The 13,759-nt window shown below is 38.8% G+C and overlaps 1 protein-coding gene across 6 annotated transcripts in view; it reads right to left on the reverse strand.

Moving 5' to 3' along the window:
- The window catches only part of PLS3 (plastin 3), an 86,820-nt gene that overhangs the window by 39,997 nt on the left and 33,064 nt on the right, over window positions 1-13,759 (reverse strand). For 4 of the 6 annotated variants that reach the window (XM_015560955.1, XM_006759216.2, XM_015560956.1 and 1 more), the window contains exon 1: window positions 10,751-10,844. The exons of 1 other annotated variant lie outside the window; for it this stretch is intronic. The gene's annotated coding sequence lies outside the window, so the exon portion shown is untranslated. Of the gene's footprint in view, window positions 1-1,609; window positions 1,677-10,750; window positions 10,845-13,759 lie in introns of those variants that run through there. One more of the 6 variants, XM_006759217.2, reaches the window with a different exon arrangement.

The following is a 13,759-nucleotide window of genomic DNA, read 5'->3' on the forward strand; positions in this document are numbered from 1 at the left end:
CTATCCTCACACAATTTTTGCCAATATTTTAGGCATCTGTTAGCTGCCTAGTTCCTATCCTCAAGGTATTTACAATCTAGGGAAGTCAAACATATAAACAACTACAATTCAACACAAAATGAATTCGTGGCGGCAATAAAAGATACAGAAAGTGCCCTGGCAGGGTAGCTCCGTTGGTTTGACAGGCAAGGTTGCGGTTTGACCGGTGGCCTGTCATGGCACATACACTAATCAACCAATGAGTGAGTGTCTGGATGGGTGGAACGACAAATTGATGTTGATGTCTATCTCTCTGTCTGTCTCTCCCTTCTTCTCCCTCCCCTTTCCCCCCCCCTCTCTCAAAATCAAATAAATTTTTAAAAAGACCTATTCTGTCAAAAAACAAAAAGATACAGAAGGAAAGAGGCTCTGGAAATTGTAAAGGTTAATTCCTTCTCACATAGGCCAGGAAAACAGTACTTTTGTTCCCCTTTACACAAGTAGGAAATACTGAGATCTCATGGAAATGATTTGAAGGCACTCATATGCTTAAAAATGTATTAATACAACACAGCATTAAAAACCCCAAACTATACGTGCAAGTTTTCTAATTTCTCAGTCCTGTGTAATTGCCTCAATGAAGGCTTAAAGTGACTTCTTTACACCTGTCTCTCAGACTTTTCATCCACAGGAGACATTACGAGGCATACTGGAGTAAGAATAAAAAGGAGAACTGGAACTGTATATACCCAGAACATTTCCAGGCAAGTTTGGTCCAGAATAACATAATAGTTTAAGTTAGGAGACTTTCATTTAAATATATCCAAATGTATTTTATTTATAATTATTTGAAAGTAAATAACTAAATGCTACTCTGAAGTATGTGAGCTAAAACTAGAAAATACAAATGAAAGAAAATTGGGAATAAATAAATGGCTAAGTAATTGAGCAGTTACATAAACACAGTACAGGTAAAAAGTAGGTTTACCATTGTATGTATTACTATTGTGTTATTTTCCATACGAACAACGGTGAATGTATTTTTGCCCCACCCTGTTTAAGGCATAAGTTCTACTAAGAACCTTTTAAATGGGATTTATGAAAAGTTATCTCATTTGCCCTATAATTATTGACTACAGAGAATAATAGATCTCCTTCATATATAAAAATTATAAGCCTTTAGTCAAAGTAATTTAAGGAGGATGGGTCTAAAGAAAACCTGTCAGCTACTTTTTACCCAGGAATCATTTGGTTCCTTCATTAGGCATTTCTAAATATAACTTCAAAAGAGGCCAGGAGATAGTAAAAAGGAAACAAATTTTACTCTAAATATTTCAGGACCACTTTTAAAAGCAGCTAACAGCTTGTCAATATTGTCCATTCCTCACAATTTGCACATTTTTTCATAAGTAATGAAAAATTAAAGGTGAAGAGGTAAAAAGTATATATTACTTGCTAAATAAAAAAGTTCAACCTCAAATTCACAGTATGTGACTTACAGGCAAAAAGCAAGTGACTTTTCCCACCAAAGTGAACTTTATTTACATGGAGAGAGAGACACACACATAGAGACAGAGCTACTGTTTTTTTTAAATAAATAGAAATATATTTTCCTTCCATTTAAACTTACCAAATGAAATACTAATCAACAGTAAAATCTCCCAGGTTCTCCGAATTTTTCTCAATTCTCTCATCTGCAAAGTGCTTTGATGGGTCTCTAGCTCTTAAGCCTGCCTCCTCTATAAAGGGAAAAAGCAAACCCTCTCTCTCCCTAAACATCTGAGGCACAGGAAAAGAGATTTTCAAATAAGGCAATAAAACAAAAGCAAACAAAACCTTGTTTTTGTTTTTTTTCATAAAAGGATATGGTGTACAACAGGGTTTGAATTTAGGGCGTTACCCATAGACGAATCTTATGCCTATGAAGTCATCCCTAATTACGGAGTTTGACTAACAATACGGCAATTATGAAACCACTCCACTGGCTCATTTAACTACACTTAACCCTGAACACAAATCTTTGTTGAGAAAGGTGTACCTGCAAATAAATACCTGAAACTATTACTCAAATTCTGAAAGGTATTTGCTGGGGATGAGGAGGGGGTGTCTGTTTCCCCCTAAGGTGTTTCACTTTAGGAATGCAGCTGACTGAGTAATCTATTTACTAGTCTGTCATTCAGTACCACGTGGGCCAGGAGGCTGGGCACACACGTTGAAAAACTCAACCCTGGATAATTAAGAGTTGATCATGAACTTTATTTTTTTTTCCTTGAAATTGAAAGGCACCTAAAAGAAAATAGCAGGGGATAGATTCACCACAGACTATCCCAACCACTGGTATGCCAGGTAAATAGAATTGGGAAAGCAAGGCTGATTCCTTAAGTCAGAGATCTGGCAACACATACTAGTACTTACACTAGTATCATGAAGAGAGCGACAGAGTGAATAAAACATGGAAGAATACAATATTTTACTATAAATGAAAAGAAAAACCACCACAGTCACTGCTATGTGAACATTCTACAAAAAAGGTGTGTATGTATCCCCTTTCTCCATTCAAAAAAGGCAGAGCTTTAGAACACCCACACTTCACATACCTACCTATACCAACAGAAACTGCCACCCTGCCTCCTCCCTAGTTAGGCAAGTCAAGAGCACTAGTCTCCATGTCAGATGGGCGTATAACATCCTGAGCTCCAGCTCACCTACTCTTACTATGATTACTCAAGCTCCAGTTCCGTGTTTCCAAATGACTTTAGATTTCAACTTGAATGTCTACCATATTCACCCACTTATTTATTTACTAGAGGCCCGGTGCCTGAGATTTGTGCACGGGGGCGGGGGGGGTGGTCTGCAGGAAGCAGGACGGACCTCTCAGGACCCCTTAGTGGAGGTCTGCCTGCCGGCTTAGGCCCGCTTCCCCCGTCCCCCGGGAATTGGGCCTAAGCCGGCAGGCTGACATCCATCTTGCAGTCTGGGGCTCTCACAGTCCAGGACCCCTAGCTCTTACTGCCTGCCTACAGCAGAGTGGGGAGAGGCTCCTGCCACCCCTGCTGTGCTTGCCAGCTGTGAGCCTGGCTTCTGGCTGAGTGGCGCTCCCCCTGTGGGAGTGCACTGACCACCAAGGGGCAGCTCCTGCGTTGAGCGTCTGCCCCCTGGTCGTCAGTGTGCATCATAGTGACTGGTCACTCCGCTGTTTGGTCTATTTGCATATTACGCTTTTATTATATAGGATAGTGAAGCCATAATTGAAGGCTTGGTAGGTGCCAGGCAGTGCTGGGTGCTGCAGATATAGAGAACAAGGATCCAAAGCCCTTCTCTTGGGGAGCTGTCTAGTGGGGAGAACAGATGGAAAAACAAAGACATAATATTAGTGCTATCATGCTATTACAGTCATATTTACTGAGTGGTGGGCGTCAGGAAAGGTTTTCCAGAGCAAGTAACTTTTGAACTTTATCTTAGGACATAAGTAGGAATCCCTGAAACAGATATCACTGGTAAAGACATTCTAGGCACAGAGACAAAGAGGAGACGCCATTCTGGAGCTGGAGAAAGATAGTGTGGTTGGAGCACTGTGTCTAGGGTTTGTGACAGACGCAACTGGAGCAGAAAGTCAGGTCCAACTTAGAGGGGCTACAGTAAAAAACTGGACTTGACCCTCTGGCCAAAGGAGAAGGAAGCTCAGTGAGGAGGATTCCAGTCAGGAAAGTCTGAATGTCTACAATTGAACTTATTGCTACATTATTTCCCCACTTTCAACAATCTCTCCTGCTAAACCAGATCTCCTTTTCAACTTACCCACTTTCCTCTGTCTCCAGGTCTACAAATTTGGGACTAAAATTTGGCCACAAGAAACAAGAGGAAAGGGTGAAATAAATCACTAAGCATTCTGGATTCTTCCATCATACAATTTTATCATCTCATGTCTGGTCTACGCCAAAAGCCTTTTTAGCTAATGTATATAGTCTTGTCTCCCTCCAATGTAATCTTGACACCGCTAACTTTCTGAAGAGCAGATCTATGATATATTTCATACCCAAAAGCCCCAACTTTAAAGCACAACATTCAAGGCCCTAAACTTTTCTATATTGATGCCTGCCAATCTTCCCAATGTTATTTCCCATTATATGCACTGCACTCTTGAATCACACTCTATAAAGATACCCCATTCCCCAAGCAGACCATGTATTTCCTCACCTTCAGGCCTTCTCTGTGGAATGTTCTTCACCAATCTCCTATCTATTCTTCAAGAGCATCTTTAAGGAAGTCTCTTCAGACTGCCCCATCTGAGACAAATATTCTCTCTTCCCAGTACTCTCACAGAATTGTGTGTTTTCTTCTATTATAGCCAGTGCTGGATTCTTTCAGAGTGCTCTAATTTTAAATATCATTTTACTCTCAGACCATATGTACCAACTTTTGAATGGGAAAATATAGTCACCACAATGATAGCATTTAATACTATTACGCAAAGTTCTTTGATAGACGATACTATATCCCATTCATCCTCATATTCCCAGCCCCTATCACAGTGTCTCCAGAGTAGGTAATAATAATAATTAAGACACTATAATAACATATCATTGTAAGTTTATATTATAGCAGTTAACATTTATGAAGGACTTATTATTTACATGGGCTGTACTAAATGCTTTATATACATTATCCAAGTTACTTCTCAGAAAACCTCTATGAACCAGGTGATACTGTTATTCCCGTTTTACAGCAGAGCAAACTGGCTGAGAGAATTTGAATAACTTGCATAAAGAAAGTCACATAGAGAGGCCAGAGCCAGGTCTCAAACCCAGGTCTGCCTGACACCAAAGTCAATATTCTCAACCATTAATGCTATATAGCCTCCTCAACAAAGACTTACTGAGTGAACATATTTCACCAACAAGACTATAAACTTTATTAGAGATACAAGTGTACTCATCTCTGTATTCACCAGAGCACTTGGTGTAATGTATGGATTAAATGCATTCTCAATAAATACCATTTGAATTAAAAATAACCCACAACTAGTGCCTACAACCATTTTGATGATGTCAGTAACCCATTTTAGGAAGCTTTAATTGCTTCTGTCTAAACAGATCATCATAATCTCTGCCTGATGATATTCCAAGGTCCTCTGGAATGGTCCTACTAATCACATCTAACCCATTTTACCTTTCAACAACACTCAGTACCTTTTATTTCATCCTGCCCCTCCTTTCCCTCTCTCCTAGTAAGAACCCCCTCTCTGCGTATCTGCCTCTCACATTTATAATGCTCTCCCCTTTCTTTTTCTTCTCTCCCGATCCAAATTCTACTCAAACTTCAATGTTCAGCAGAAGCCTCATCCTCTCCCAAATCATGTTTCCCAATGATTCCAGCTCTGCTCTTTTTCTTCAACTCCCACAGCATTTAAAATCTCGCCACAAAATTTAGCAATTTAATGATCGACTTCTGCCTCTAGTTATATAAGTGGATGTGAGGACAGTGGGGCTGGGACACCCACCATCCTATCTGATTCTGTTCACCTGCCTCCTCCACACAGATCCTCAGCCTTGGGCGAAGAAAATAATCTTCCCTAGGAAAAGAGAGATTATTCTATTATGAACAGCTCCCAAATATTTGTCTAACCACTTGATCTGCAAGTCTTATTTCAAGGTCGTTTCCCAACAACAGAGTCTAAACTTCATCTTCCTCTCTTGTACACACACAATAATCCATTGCTGGATGCTGGGTACAGAGGCATGACTCGAAAAATATTCCAACTGCCTGCCAAGCTTCGAGGGCCAAATAATTCCCAGCATACCCAATATCCAATGATTATTAAAATTGTATTAGGGATGAAACAAGAGCCTAGGGTAGTTAAGGGATTTTGCCCAGGATGGAGCTGTGCAGCAAATGTAAAATCAAGAGTATGTGTGAAGAAGGTAATTAACTACTCTTACAATAAAAACATAAACAAAGGGGGGTAGGAGATCAACCGAAGGACTTGTATGCATGCATATAAGCATAACCAATGGACATAAGACACTGGGTAGGAGAGACCAGGGGATTGTCAAGGGCGGGGGGAAAAAAAAGACACATATGTAATATCCTTTGTAATACTTTAAGCAATAAAAAAAATAAAATAAAAAGGCCTTTTTGAGAAGGAAACAACCAAAAAAAAAACATAAACAAAAACGCCACATACCCACTGCTTTGTAGAAAGAAGGCCCATACCTATTATAGCCGATGGAAGATCATTTAAAAGCTCTGAACAAACATGACCATGATATTCAGAAGTATGAATGGTTGCCAGGAAATGTAGATAGTGACCCCTCCCTAGCTAATACTAAATTGTTTTCATTAAAGGATAAGGGATTCACTTAATACTTGAGCTGAAATCACCAAAACTATAATTGTGCAAAGCATACAGGATATAGGCAATGGATTTAGTAAAGAGTATATACAGGGTGGGGCACAAGTAGGTTAACAGTTGGAGTACACAAAACAATTTATTTTTGTGTTTTTATTTATTAATTGTTGCAGTATTTTTCATATGAACTGTAAACCTACTTTTGCCCCACCCTGTGTACAGTCTAAAAGTCCTTTCTTCAAAACCAGTGGTGTTAAATGGGTACTGACAATAAAACAGGCCATACTAAAAATAAAAAATAAGGGCACAGATGCTTAATTTCTCTGGTGGCACATTTATTCCTACATATGACGTGCTCGTGCTCCACTATCCTTAATATTGCTTAATTTCAGCCTCTTAAATGTTAAGTGCTGTGAATAGCCACTCCCACTGTATCAGTGCTAATAACTTAGTGTACTGTAAACATAACCAACCACTCAAGGATCTATGTGATTTACCTTTTATTTTAGGATTTCTTTTTCATGCATAAGCCATCGCTATGGCACCCAAACCTTCTTAGTGATTAGTTTGTAACCAACTGATTTTTCCCAAGGAGCATGTGGTTTGAAGTTTTGTTTGTTTCCGTCTAGAAAACTTTAATAGACTTTTGGAAAAGAAGTAACTGCAACAGCTTAAGAGGTTATATCTCTTTCTCAATTTAATGATTTGTTACTCTTCAAGTCAAAACAAATGAGTCAGACTCTAAATGTCCTCACATGTGTGTGATGGGTTCCTAGTTCTGAAAGTTTAGGAAAGGTTCAAGCAGAAGGAAGAAGTAAGTGGTAAAGGATTTTACTGTTCCTTATTCTAGCACCTCAGCATTATTAAAAATTACTTATTGTTATCAATGTGATAAGCAAACTTCTATGAAAGCAATATTCAATATGTACAGCTCACTTTCCTCAGCAAGGTTGCTTTGCAAGCCTAGATCTGGTAGTTCTACTTGACATTTCAGCTGAAAATTGGTAAAACTATATACAGGGGACACTGCTACATAATCTTACATAAAACTAGCAGTATTTTCCCACGAGGCATTGTTATATATGCTGTTAGGCTATACAGTATTCGTGACTAAAGATTAAAGCAACTGGCTGATGGAACATAAGTCTGGATATATTTAGCAACTATGTTTCTACAACTCATTTAGATGAAAATAACACACACACACACACAAACCTAACATTTTAGGTTAATATAGAATACCATTTGAGAGACATTTGTGAAGTGATCTAAAATACTTTAGCTACTATTTCCGTGATAAAATATGTTTCAAATTCCAAATCAATTGAGAAACAAACTTGGGAAGGCTCCATCAGTGACTAAAGGCTGACTCTACCCTTTATCCAACCACAAGTAGCAGCCTACCTATAACCGCAATTTTTGCCCTGGGTTGATTTAAGAACTTGAAGGAGAATTAAACATTAGCTTATTATTTAATGTGAAGGAGAGATTGTTATCTCCTGCATGTATGCCGCTCCGACAACCCCTGAGGATGCTTGGGAAGTATGAAGGGTTATTAAGAAGGGCAAGGGAGCCCTGCTGCATGGCTCAGTGTTTGAGCGTCTTCCTATGAACCAGGAGGTCACAGTTCGATTCCCGGTCAGGGTACCTGCCTGGGTTGTGGGCTCGATCCCCAGTGTGGGGCGTGCAGGAGGCAACCGATTGATGATTCTCTCTCATCATTGATGTTTCTATTTCTCTCTCCCTCTCCCTCTCTCTGAAATCAAAATACATTAAAAAAGAAGAAGAAGAAGGGCAGGGGAGCAGAGATGGCCGTTATTTGCAAAGTCATGCGTGGGGGGAATGTATAGAGAATATCTACAACTAAGCAACCTAAAAAAAAGGTGTGAGCTCCTTGAAAGCAGTGTTGGTACCTTGACTTTGCATCTTGGCTCACAATAAGCACCTACGAAATGTTTGTTGAATAAACTCTGATAGAGGCAATAGGAAAAGTGAGCGTAACTTAAACATTACGCAGGCGAAATAGCTGTCCATATGGTTTTAAAAATGCATACTCTATTAGAGAAAGCTGTGAACAAAATAGTTAAGGCATAATAATGTTCCCACATTTTCCCCATGCAATTGGCCTGTTAGTATGTTTTAACTATCTAATCTTGATTAATACTTCAAGCTACTGCAAAACTCTTCAAGATGTCTGCAACCTGTCCTTAAAATTTAGCTGCAAGTCAAACAGGAAGAATTTTTTCAGAAACAGTTTTTACTTGCAACAATTCTGGTAATCCAGAAGCGCATTTCACCGTTACAATACACATCATGTACAAATTATGTTTTGACAAGCCTGGAATTTATAGACAAAAGTAACATTGTCCCAAACTAAAGCTATACTTAAATTTTATATTATGAAAATTTTCAATATATACCAAGGTAAGAGAAAATAATTAAACAAACACCCATAAACCCATCATCCAAAGTCTACATTTATCAGAAATTTCCCACAACTGCTTTTCTATACTCCCTTCCTGTCCCTTGTCTTCTTTTACCCCCTTCCCTTCCTCCCTTTTCCTTATCCTGAATTATTTTATTTTATTTTTTAATTTTTTATTGCTTAAAGTATTACAAAGAGTATTACATATGTCTCCTTTTTTTTCCCCGCCCTTGACAATCCCCTGGCTTCCCCTACCCCCCAGTGTCTTATGTCCATTGGTTATGCTTATATCCTGAATTATTTTAAAGCAAACCCCAGACATCCCAGTATTTCATTTTCTAGAAATGCTTCTATTTTATTCTAAAATCTGTCATAAGCTAGATCCTAACTGATTTTTTTTTTTCAAGCACCGATACCTATGAGTCACTTAAATCCCAAAGGGCACCCAAGCCTGTGTCATTTCCTGGAGGAATATCCAATACCCATTTTAAGTAAAGTTTCCTTTCAGTTTTTGTACTTTATATATATAAAAAAAGATATGATCTTAAAGCAATGGCTATCTAAAAATAAGTTAGTAACTTTTCCAATAAAAGAAACATTCAACTCAATTTAGTCAGATTGAAGACATTCTTTAAATTCTTGCCAGACAAGAATTTTGTAGATACTTGATGTACATCTTAATGACATCCTAAAAGCCCCTTTGCTTGGGATGAAGAATACTATATCAAACCCAAAGATAACAAACACTACTACTCCTTCCCGCATCTTTACAAATCTAAGGTGTATTAATTGCTTGGCTTGAAATAGTGCACTCTCCTTTTAACAAGGTCTAATCCTTTCCATAGTTCCTAAATAAATCTTGACACTTTCCAAAAATATCCAAACGTATCTGCTGCTGATGAAATTAATTAATCTTCACACCTGAGGGTTATTTCCATTCTCCTTTCCTTAGAAAATTAACAACGAAGCGAAGGGCAACACACACACACACACACACACACACGCACACACGCACACACGCACTCCCCACAAGGCAGGATCAGACTAGTTAACATGCTCAAACCAAACATTATGATGTAGAACTCAAAAATCGCTAGAGATACAATTTCAGCTTAGACTTTGAGCTAAGTTGAGAGCTTATCTATTAGTCACTGAAAGTACCTTCTGCAGTGCTACGTACGCTGCTTATATGGTTCTCAAATATAGAACTTGTTAATTGAAAACTAGATTATTTTATGTCATATTCCACTTTTTACTTCATACAGGTATACTAATACAACCACTCTGAGACATTACCCTTAACTCAGACTCAGGATTTATATAACTAGCTATATTGAAATAAGGAGAAATAAAACTTATAGGATCACCATGTAATGGAAAACCCTGGTGATTCTGTGAACATCAAAATCACTTATCACTACTATGTTATAAAATAACACCACCAAAATGTCACCACCAATGGTTTTCATTTTTTGGTAAAGTATAAATAAACATTAGGACAACTGTTTGTCAGAAGTCATTTTGTAAGAGTTGATAGAATACCAGTCTAATCAGGACATGTTGTCATGACAGCTACCTCATCTTCTATTACATAGAATACAGAAAAACCATTTAACAGGGACCAATGACATTTAAAATCTCACCCACCCCCAATACAGAGTAATAGTTTCTGTCACTTAAACCTTTTGGTCATTTAACTTGATAGATATGGCTATATGATTAGAATATCAAAACCAAGTTTTAAAAAGTACTAAGTTGCTAAAATGGTCCCCCAAATAAAGCAAAGACAACATATAGAGAACAGGTTAGATTCTAAACTTCAAAAATTTCTCTTACATTTGATTCAACTTGAATAAATAAGATTCAGAAAATGTCTCCAAATGTTTAACTACCAAAACACATAAGAAGAATTTTTCAAACTTTGTGAAGTAAATTTCTGCTTACATATTCAGTAATCTAAAAGTTTGAGCCCAACGAAGTAATATTAAAATAGTTACCCTTCTGGGAGGCCGAGAGCAAACCTGTTTCTTTCTCGCAGCACTAAGAGAAGGAACCTCCCACGCTCAGAACGCCAATCTGGAAACCCAACATTCTTTTTACAATTGCAAGTCATAACACTTCCTGCTTGGAAAAGAGAACACCCTGACAAAAGAATGATATAATACTTACGAATCCCCTTCCTGTCGGCCTCACAGTATTTGTTGCCAAGTATTAATGAAGTCTAACTTCACAGCATTTAGAGAAACGCTAATTTTTCCAGCACCAATGAAATCATGCAAGGACACCAGGGAATTTAAAGTTGGTTCAGGTCAAATAGCTACAACCCACATACCTATTTAGAGTCTGAACGTTAGCCAAGTGACCTGCTTATTTTAGAAGACATGGAAGGAACCAGCTTCTCCCCAGTGCCCAAGTCACTACACCTTAGTAAAGTACATTACTTAGAAAGGCAAACTAACTCTCTCAGACCACTGATGTTCTCTATTATTCATTTGGATCCAGACTTATTCCTATCTTCATGCAACATTTACCTTCCATGAGCTAGGTGTGGTAGCATTTATTGTGAGTATCTACTACACCTGTTTTCTGTTGAAATGTAAGCTGTTAAGTTTAGGAACCCTATTTTCTTTCTTTTTTCAAATATATTTTTATTGATTTCAGAGAGGAAGGAAGAGGGAGAGAGAGAAACATCGATGATGAGAGAGAATCATTGATCGGCTGCCTCCTGCACACCGCCCATTGGGGATTGAGTCTGTAAGCCGGGCAATGCGCCCTGATGGGGAATCAACTGTGACCTCCTGCTTCAGAGGTCCATGCTCAGCCACTGAGCCATACTGGCCGGGCAGGAACTCCATTTTCTACCAGCATCGCATATAGGAACTAAGCTCTAGAGCCAGATTGGGTTCAAGTCCTGGTTCCACAATTTTCTAGCCGGGCATGAAAAAATTAGCCAAGTTGCTTAAGCTCTTGTGCCTGTTTTCTCATCCAGGAATAACAGTAACTACTTCACATAACAGCAACTACTTTGTACATTGTTGCGATGCTTAAGTGATTTAACATTTAGATCATAGCCTGCCACATGGTAAGCATTTGATATATGATCACTGCTATTCTTTTTTAAAATATATTTTATTGACTTTTTTTACAGAGAGGAAGGGAGAGGGATAGAGAGTTAGAAACATCGATGAGAGAGAAACATCAATCAGCTGCCTCCAGCACACCCCCTACTGGGGATGTGCCCGCAACCCAGGTATGTACATGCCCTTGACTGGAAAGAACCTGAGACCCTTGAGTAAACAGGTTGACGCTCTATCCACTGAGCCAAACCAGTCAGGGCTGATCACTGCTATTCTTATTGAAATTTGCTTTTTTAACGTATCTAATCAGTTAATTGCGAAATTAAGCAACTAGTTTGTGGGGAGTGCCCTTACTGGAGAGAACAGAAAATCAACAGGAGTGATGTACGAGGCTCAGGAGACCATGTCTAATACTGAACATCATTCGAAAGGAAATGGAGCGCAATGGGAGAGTCAGGTTCCTTGGGCTCTGACAAATTTGAAGTCTGTGTGATCCCAAACAAATTATTTAGCCTCTCTGAGTCCCATATTCATATCCATAAACATGGAGCTAATTCACAGGGTTGCTCTGATGATTAGAGGAGACGATACAAGTATATAAGAGCATCTGGCTCCAGCAAGGTGCTCAGTAAGTGGCAGCCATGATTATAATCTACTTGGATAGAACACTCGTAATATCATCTGCTCTGTCTTCCTAATAGGAATGAAAGGGAGATAATAGCTACTCCAGTCCTTTATAAATAATATAAAATAAACACAGGGAAGCGTTTTATGATAATATATTGAATTTCCAGAATAAGGAGGCAACTCACACTGCACTTGCTTGTAAAAAGGCTCGAGACAGTCCAGGTCAGGAGGCAGTGTTCTCCGGCCCTCATCACTAACCGCCATTAGCAGACACTGGGGCTACATTTTATCTCCTTAATAGGAGCACTTTAATTTATTTCATCAATCACAAAAACCCCATAAAATATTAAAAGGCAACACAATGCAGAACGGAAGGAATATAGCGGCAGAAGCCAGGCGACGTGTTTTTTCCATGTTGTTGTTGCTGACTCACTCACTGTGTGAAGCCCCCGTCTTTCCCAAGTCTCAGTTTCACCGTTTGTAAAACAAGCCTAGCACTGACTGTGGCCTGTCAGGGGATATGGGAGACAGTACGTGACTCTCAAGCACTTTGAGCTACCTGGAAGGATGCATATGTACGCACCATCATATATTTTCCAGAGAAAACTGGGGCACAGGCAATTGCCTCAGGTAAGAAGACGGTATCACCGTTGGACCAGAGATGTGGGGTTTTTCCCAGCCTTGCTTTTTTTTTCAGCCACACCTGTCATTTCAAACCACTTAGATGGGTCTGTCCCAATTGCTATTAACTTCTTCAATGATAAGGCTACCTAGAAATGGCTTCCTTGACTTTCCCTTTCCAGGTCATCTGGAATGTATAGGCTTTCTAGCTTTCTGTAATCTTTGATCACAGTGAAATCTGTCAACACCAAGTCACTGATTTTAAAATCTGTTTACCGTAACATAAGAGATTTCGTTTAAACTACAAAATATTGTGGTCAGAGTTATAGGAATGGCTACTCCCTTCACAAATGCATAGCTTCTAATTATTAAGCACTACGACATTTCCTAAAAGACTGTTCTATCACATCAGTAGTTCAACCAGTTTCCATCTGTGTCCCATTTTGTAACCTTCTAAATGTTTCACTCATCATCTGAGGTACGTGCGGTGTGCGGGGTCGGGGGGTAGTATTTGTGTATGTGCATGTGTGTGACTCTGTGTATGAACAGAATTCCTATTTTTACTATGGGTAATGAAAACTGGTTTGGGAATAGAAGATGGTGGTATGGGTTGTGTGATACATTTCAATTTTTATACGCAGGCCACAAAATGAAAACAACTTTTACACTGCACTTCAAATT

This window comes from Myotis davidii, unplaced genomic scaffold (genome assembly GCF_000327345.1).
Source record: "Myotis davidii unplaced genomic scaffold, ASM32734v1 scaffold1596, whole genome shotgun sequence".
Classification (NCBI taxonomy): domain Eukaryota; kingdom Metazoa; phylum Chordata; class Mammalia; order Chiroptera; family Vespertilionidae; genus Myotis; species Myotis davidii.